This window comes from Panulirus ornatus, chromosome 27 (genome assembly GCF_036320965.1).
Source record: "Panulirus ornatus isolate Po-2019 chromosome 27, ASM3632096v1, whole genome shotgun sequence".
In the NCBI taxonomy this organism is placed as follows: Eukaryota; Metazoa; Arthropoda; class Malacostraca; order Decapoda; family Palinuridae; genus Panulirus; species Panulirus ornatus.
This window is the reverse complement of record NC_092250.1, coordinates 15,815,600-15,823,099: the sequence shown is the minus strand read 5'-3', so window position 1 is coordinate 15,823,099 and position 7,500 is coordinate 15,815,600. Positions and strand designations below refer to the sequence as shown.

Sequence of the window (7,500 nt, the reverse complement as noted above, 5' to 3'; positions counted from 1 at the left end):
AACATGTGATTGTCCAAGACATGGTATGTCTTGGACAATCACATGTTTACCAAATGGCGTCCTAGCTACGTCTCTTCGATATATATCAACTGACTTATATTTCTCTCTTGTGTCTCCCCTGATGATGTGATTATCGCACGAAAGTGCACTTGGGACTTATCGTGTTTCATTTTCTCCATTTTCCCCGTGGACTCATAGTTATATATATATATATATATATATATATATATATATATATATATATATATATATATATATATATATATATATATATATATATATATTTCTGTAAGAGTGTTTGTGTGTGTGGGAAGCCAGAACCAATGCTATGAGTGCATATCCTCCATGTCCTCAGTTCTCTCTCTCTCTCTCTCTCTCTCTCTCTCTCTCTCTCTCTCTCTCTCTCTCTCTCTCTCTCTCTCTCTCTCTCTCTCTCTCTCTCTCTCTCTCCCAGTGCCTGCCTCCCTCACCCCCCCAACCCCGAAGGTCGGGTGTATCGCTGGGCTGGCTGGCCAGGCCCCTGGCCAGCCAGCCAGCCCCCTGGCCAGCGAAGGGAGCTGTCTGAGCCAAGTGTGTGTGTGTGTGTGTGTGTGTGTGTGTGTGTGTGTCTGGCGCTCCTCTTCTGCCGCATCGTTACACGTGGATCTCGCTCGGCCCTGGTAGGGAGGGGGCAAGTGCCGCCGCTCGTAACCCCCCAGTGACGCCCGTCACCGTAACAGCCCAATCCAACTCCCTCCTCCCCTACCCTTAGGGGGGGTTTGGCAAAAGGGGGGCGCCGCGCGCCCCCCGCCCCCCAACCCCGTCGGTCGCAGTGTGACCCCGTCCGTGCCCCGTGGACGAACGGGGTGTGTGTGTGTGTGTGCGTGTGTGGGGCGGCGTTCTGCTGTGAGTGCGAACCAAGACGTGCGTTCAAAAGTGTTACGAGTTCAGCGCGCGAGCCGAGAGCAAGCGCTTGAGCGGTGTTGACTGTGTGACAGGGGGCGCGAGCGAGCGAGCGCCCGTCACGCACCGGGTGGTAACATGTAACGTGACAACGGGTAACGTCAGTGCTCGTGTTGGCCGGAGGTGTCTGTAACGTTAGTTACCAGTGGTGGGGACGTGCTTGTAACGTGTGCACCAGTGGTGGGACGTGCTTGTAACGGGTGCACCAGTGGTGGGGATGTGCTTGTAACGTGTGCACCAGTGGTGGGTTGTCTGTACCGCTAGCACCAGTGGTGAGGGTGCTTGTAACGTTAGCGCCGGTGGTGGGGGTGCTTGTAATTAGCACCAGTGGTGGGTTGTCTGTAACGTTAGCACCAGTGGTGGGGGTTCTTGTAACGTTAGCACCAGTGGTGGGTTGTCCGTAACGTTAGCACCAGTGGTGGGGGTGCTTGTAACGTTAGCACCAGTGGTGGGTTGTCCGTAACGTTAGCACCAGTGGTGGGTTGTCCGTAACGTAAGCACCAGTGGTGGGATGTCCGTAACGTTAGTTACCAGTGGTGGGTTGTCCGTAACGTTAGCACCAGTGGTGGGTTGTCTGTAACGTTAGTTACCAGTGGTGGGTTGTCTGTAACGTTAGCACCAGTGGTGGGTTGTCTGTAACCTTAGCACCAGTGGTGGGTTGTCCGTAACGTTAGCACCAGTGGTGGGTTCTCCGTAACGTTAGCACCAGTGGTAGATTGTCTGTAACGTTAGCACCAGTGGTGGGTTGTCTGTAACGTTAGCACCAGTGGTGGGTTGTCCGTAACGTTAGCACCAGTGGTGGGTTGTCTGTAACGTTAGCACCAGTGGTGGGTTCTCCGTAACGTTAGCACCAGTGGTAGATTGTCTGTAACGTAAGCACCAGTGGTGGGTTGTCTGTAACGTTAGCACCAGTGGTGGGTTGTCCGTAACGTTAGCACCAGTGGTGGGTTGCCTGTAACGTTAGCACCAGTGGTGGGTTGTCTGTAACGTTAGCACCAGTGGTGGGTTGTCTCTAACGTGTGCACCAGTGGTGGGTTGTCTCTAACGTTAGCACCAGTGGTGGGTTGCCTGTACCGTTAGCACCAGTGGTGGGTTGTCTGTAACGTTAGCACCAGTGGTGGGTTCTCCTTAACGTTAGAACCAGTGGTGGGTTGTCTGTAACGTTAGCACCAGTGGTGGGTTGTCTGTAACGTTAGCACCAGTGGTGGGTTCTCCGTAACGTTAGCACCAGTGGTGGGTTGTCTGTAACGTTAGCACCAGTGGTGGGTTCTCCGTAACGTTAGCACCAGTGGTGGGTTGTCTGTAACCTTAGCTACCAGTGGTGGGTTGTCTGTAACGTTAGCACCAGTGGTGGGTTGTCTGTAACCTTAGCTACCAGTGGTGGGTTCTCCGTAACGTTAGCACAAGTGGCGGGCTGTCTGTAACGTTACCACCAGTGGTGGGTTCTCCGTAACGTTACCACCAGTGGTGGGTTGTCTCTAATGTGTGCACCAGTGGTGGGTTGTCTGTAACGTTAGCACCAGTGGTGGGTTCTCCGTAACGTTAGCACCAGTGGTGGGTTCTCCGTAACTTTAGCTACCAGTGGTGGGTTGTCTGTACCGTTAGCACCAGTGGTGGGTTGTCTGTAACGTTAGCACCAGTGGTGGGTTGTCTGTAACGTTAGCTACCAGTGGTGGGTTACCTGTTGGCGAAAGATGATAAGAATAGATAAACGGAGATAAGAAGTGAACAGAGATAACATATCATTGATAACAAGTATGAACACAGATAACACATCATTGATAACAAGTGTGAACACAGATAACAGGTGAAGAACAGACAACAACCCTGGTAAACAGAAGCAACAGGTAAGCGTAGGCGGTAAACGGAGATGGCAGCAACAGATGAAGTTCGATAACAACAGGTGAACGGATAATAACAACAGACGGACGAAGATAACAACAGGTAAACGGATAATAACAACAGACGGACGAAGATAACAACAGGTGAACGGATGATAACAGACGGACCAAGATAACAACAGGTGAACGATGATAACAACAGACGGACGAAGATAACAACAGATGAACGGATGATAACAACAGACGGACGAAGATAACAACAGGTGAACGGATGATAACAACAGACGGACTAAGATAACAACAGGTGAACGTATAATAACAACAGACGGACCAAGATAACAACAGGTGAACGGATAATAACAACAGACGGACCAAGATAACAACAGGTGAACGGCGATAGCAACAGACGGACCAAGATAACAACAGGTGAACGGATAATAACAACAGACTGACGAAGATAACAACAGGTGATAACAGGTGTCTACTGATAACTCTCTGTGACTACGTGTGTCGCGGGTGTAGTTCGTGACGGGGGGTGTGGGTGTGACGGGGTGTGGGTGTGTGTGTGTGTGACGCTATCCCGCGGGTGTAGTTCGTGACGGGGGTGTGGGTGTGACGCAATCCAGCGGAAACTCAGGGTTCCTGGATGAGGAATGGGGGCCAGTTTAGCTTTCCTGGAAATGGGCCTCCAGCTTAGCTTACCTGGAAAGGATCCAGCTTAGCTGAGAATGTATTGTATCTCTCTCTCTCTCTCTCTCTCTCTCTCTCTCTCTCTCTCTCTCTCTCTCTCTCTCTCTCTCTCTCTCTCGTGACGCATTCACAGGCCGCCCAGGGTCTGGCGCGTGGGTTCGATTCCTGGTTGGAGCAGTTGGTCCACAGTCAACCCAGCTGTTCATCCACACCTCGGGGTACGGTCTATAGAATAGGTATGTAGTTTAGGGTTTGATATATATATATATATATATATATATATATATATATATATATATATATATATATATATATATATATATATTTTCCTATGAGTCCACGGGGAAAATGAAACTCGATAAGTTCCCAAGTGCACTTTCGTGTAATAATCACATCATCAGGGGAGACACAAGAGAGAAATATAACAGTCAGTTGATATACATCGAAGAGACGAAGCTAGGACTTTTTTGGACAATCACATGTTTACCAAATGGCGTCTTAGCTTCGTCTCTTCGATGTATATCAACTGACTGTTATATTTCTCTCTTGTGTCTCCCCTGATGATGTGATTATTACACGAAAGTGCACTTGGGAACTTATCGAGTTTCATTTCCCGTGGACTCATAGGAATATCTTGATCACGCGCAAAATTGTGATCCTTTCCAATATATATATATATATATATATATATATATATATATATATATATATATATATAGTATATATATATATATTATATATATACTGCATCGCACCTTGTGCGTTGCCCAGCACAGACGCGCTAAGGAGACGTGGCACCGCCGCGCGCCGTAGCCATGCGGTTCCCCCGCTGTCCACCCGCTATAAGTTTAGCCGGCTGAGTCGCCGGCTTATATCCGGCCACGATGCCCGGAATTCGCGTTATGCGGCCGCCGGATGACGCATTTACCGGCCGGCCACTCTCACTCACCCCCCCCCCCCCCCCCCACACACACACACACACACCCACCCACCTTCACCCACCTACCCCACCTCCACCCACCTCCACCCCTCACAGAGCTGGCCAGGAGGGGGGGTAATTAACCGGAGAGAGAGAGAGAGAGAGAGAGAGAGAGAGAGAGAGAGAGAGAGAGAGAGAGAGAGAGAGAGAGAGAGAGAGAGACTTGCAGACCCCGGGTAAAGCGGACAGACCTGCCGGTCCGGTTAAGCGGGGCGTTGGTGGGGGGGAGGGGGGTTGTCGTCTTCTGTATTCCCCCTCCGTCACTGTCACCACTTCCCACCTGCATCACTTCCCACCTGCATCGCTTCCCACCTGCATCACTTTCCACCTACACCACTTCCCACCTGCATCACTTCCCACGTACACCACTTCCCACCTACACCACTTCCCACCTGCACTTCCCATGTATACCACTTCCCACCTACACCACTTCCCACCTGCACTTCCCATGTACACCACTTCCCACCTACACCACTTCCCACCTGCATCACTTCCCACGTACACCACTTCCCACCTACACCACTTCCCACCTGCACTTCCCATGTATACCACTTCCCACCTACACCACTTCTCACCTGCACTTCCCATGTACACCACTTCCCACCTACACCACTTCCCACCTGCACTTCCCATGTATACCACTTCCCACGTACATTTCTTACCTGTGGCAACACCTGCCTCCACTTTTACTGTCCTCCTCCTCCTCCTCCTCCTCCTCCTCCTCCTCCTCCTCCTCCTCTTCTTCCTCCTCCTCCCCCTCCTCCTCTTCCTCCTCCTCCTCCTCCTCATGCTAGCGTGCCGCCCATACCTCTCTTGTTACTCACGGCCCGACTCTCTCTCTATATCGGTCCATTTAGCCGATACGCTACTATATCGGCCACTTACGCCGATACCTATTATATCGGTCCCTTACGCCGATACGCTACTATATCGGCAACTTACTCCGATACCTACTGTATCGGTCCCTTACGCCGATACGCTACTATATCGGCCACTTACACCGATACCTACTATTTAGGTCCATTGAGCAGCCGATACGCTACTATATCGGCCACTTACGCCGATACCTACTGTATCCGTCCCTTACGCCGATACGCTACTATATCGGCCACTTACTCGGATACTTACTATATCGGTCCATTTAGCCGATACCCTACCCGATCATCTTTTCTCAATCGCTCTATTAAGAAAAATGAAAAGAAAACGTAATATTTATATGTATTCGTAATGACCGATGCATGAATGGGACTTCCTCTGTCAGCAAAGGTAGCGACGTGTATGCAAATGAGCAGCAGCAGTAGGAGAACGACCCCTCGTTCCGGGGCTGAGGTGTCGTTCATGGACGTAGTTACGTGGACGGTGAACGTGGGTTTTTGGGGGGGGTGGGAGTGAAAGGGGGGGGGTTGGGGGGTGTCCGTAACTACCCCCTCTTTCATTTCCCCCCCCTCCTCCCCTCTCTCCCCTCTCTCCCTGCGAGGCCATGATGTTCTTCTTTCCTCCGTTCACAGCTAAACTTTGGAAGCAAGCTTTTCCACCCACATCCTCCTCCGACGCTGCTAAGCTTTACGTGCGCCCCTCTTTTCTTCCCTGCACGGCTAAGCTTTGGAGGTCTGTGAGCTCTTTCGCTGCATCGCTAAGCTTTGGGACACCCCCCCCCCTTTTACGAAGCGCAGCTAAGCTTTGGATCCCCTTTCCTTAGGGCAGCTAAGCTTTGGATCCCCTTCCGTAGCCTCTGACTCACTGAGGGTTCCTCATACCTCTGGGGGCTCCTCAGACTCTCTGGGGGCTCCTCAGACTCTCTGGGGGCTCCTCAGACTCTCTGGGGGCTCCTCAGACTCTCTGGGGGCTCCTCAGACTCTCTGGGGGCTCCCTCAGACTCTCTGGGGGCTCCTCAGGCTCACAGGAGGGTTCCTCCCACCTTCGTTGCCTTCGTCAGAAGGTTCCTCGGTGAGCCACTGAGCGCGGCAGTAGGCGGTCACACCACCCTCGGACCTGTGCGAAGGCTTAATGCCATGGTTTTCGAGGACGACCCTTCGCGAGCGTCGCCCAGGGTACGAAGGCTTAATGCCATGGATTTCGAGGACGACCTTCGAGAACGTCGCCTTAGGTCTTCTTGCGTCCAAAAAGGTGGAGGAGGAGCAGGCGCTCGCCGGGCCGGCGCCCCGGCCATCTCCACCACCTTCTTCGAGCCCCCCCTCAGCGGTGGCGTCCCACAGGGCGCTTTTGATGGGACCCCTTGCGTCGCCTCGTCGGCGCGAGCGATGCGTCAGCGCGATGGTCCGTGGCGGTGCGTCGAAAACCCTACTGTCGGCGTCATCGCTGACGACACAAACAAACCCACCCACCTCACCCTTCCCTCCTCCTCTTCCTTCCTTCCCCCGACTACGACAACCACCGTCGAACGCAAATTAATTAACAACCTCACCTAACCCCTTCCATGTCGTTCACTCCACTGAGCCGCTCCCTCCTCAGCGCCTCTCCGGAGGCAACGCGTCAGCACCATTTTCAAATCGTCTCGAAGGTCTTCATGGTCCACGAGACGCTTCGACTCTGCGCTCGAACAAAGTACATTACGTAACTCACATTGTTTTCCCCCTAAATTTCCCCCTTTTTGTCTCCCCGCCTGTTCGTCCTCTCTAACCACCACACGACATGGTTATTATGAGTATTATTAGTATTATTATTATTATTATTATTATTTATCCCTGGGGATAAGGGAGAAAGAATACTTCCCACGTATTCCCTGCGTGTCGTAGAAGGCGACTAAAAGGGGAGGGAGCGAAGGGCTGGAAATCCTCCCCCCCCTTTTTTTTTTTGATTTTTTCAAAAGAAGGAACAGAGAAAGGGGCCAGGTGAGGATATTCCCTGAGAGGCCCAGTCCTCTGTTCTTAACGCTACCTTGCTAATGCGGGAAATGGCAAAGTTTGGAAAAAAAAATTATTATTATTATTATTATTATTATTATTATTATTATTATTATTATTATTATTATTGTTATTATTATCATCATCATCAGATCACCACATCCACATTAGTCCACATCCACAC

At 51.2% G+C, this 7,500-nt stretch overlaps 1 protein-coding gene across 5 annotated transcripts in view; it reads left to right on the top strand.

Moving 5' to 3' along the window:
• Positions 1–7,500, top strand: part of LOC139757598 (E3 ubiquitin-protein ligase LNX-like) — a 380,167-nt gene that overhangs the window by 227,957 nt on the left and 144,710 nt on the right. The window contains exon 1 of one of the 5 annotated variants that reach the window (XM_071678228.1): positions 754–885. The exons of the other annotated variants lie outside the window; for them this stretch is intronic. The gene's annotated coding sequence lies outside the window, so the exon portion shown is untranslated. Of the gene's footprint in view, positions 1–753; positions 886–7,500 lie in introns of those variants that run through there. 5 annotated transcript variants of the gene reach the window in all.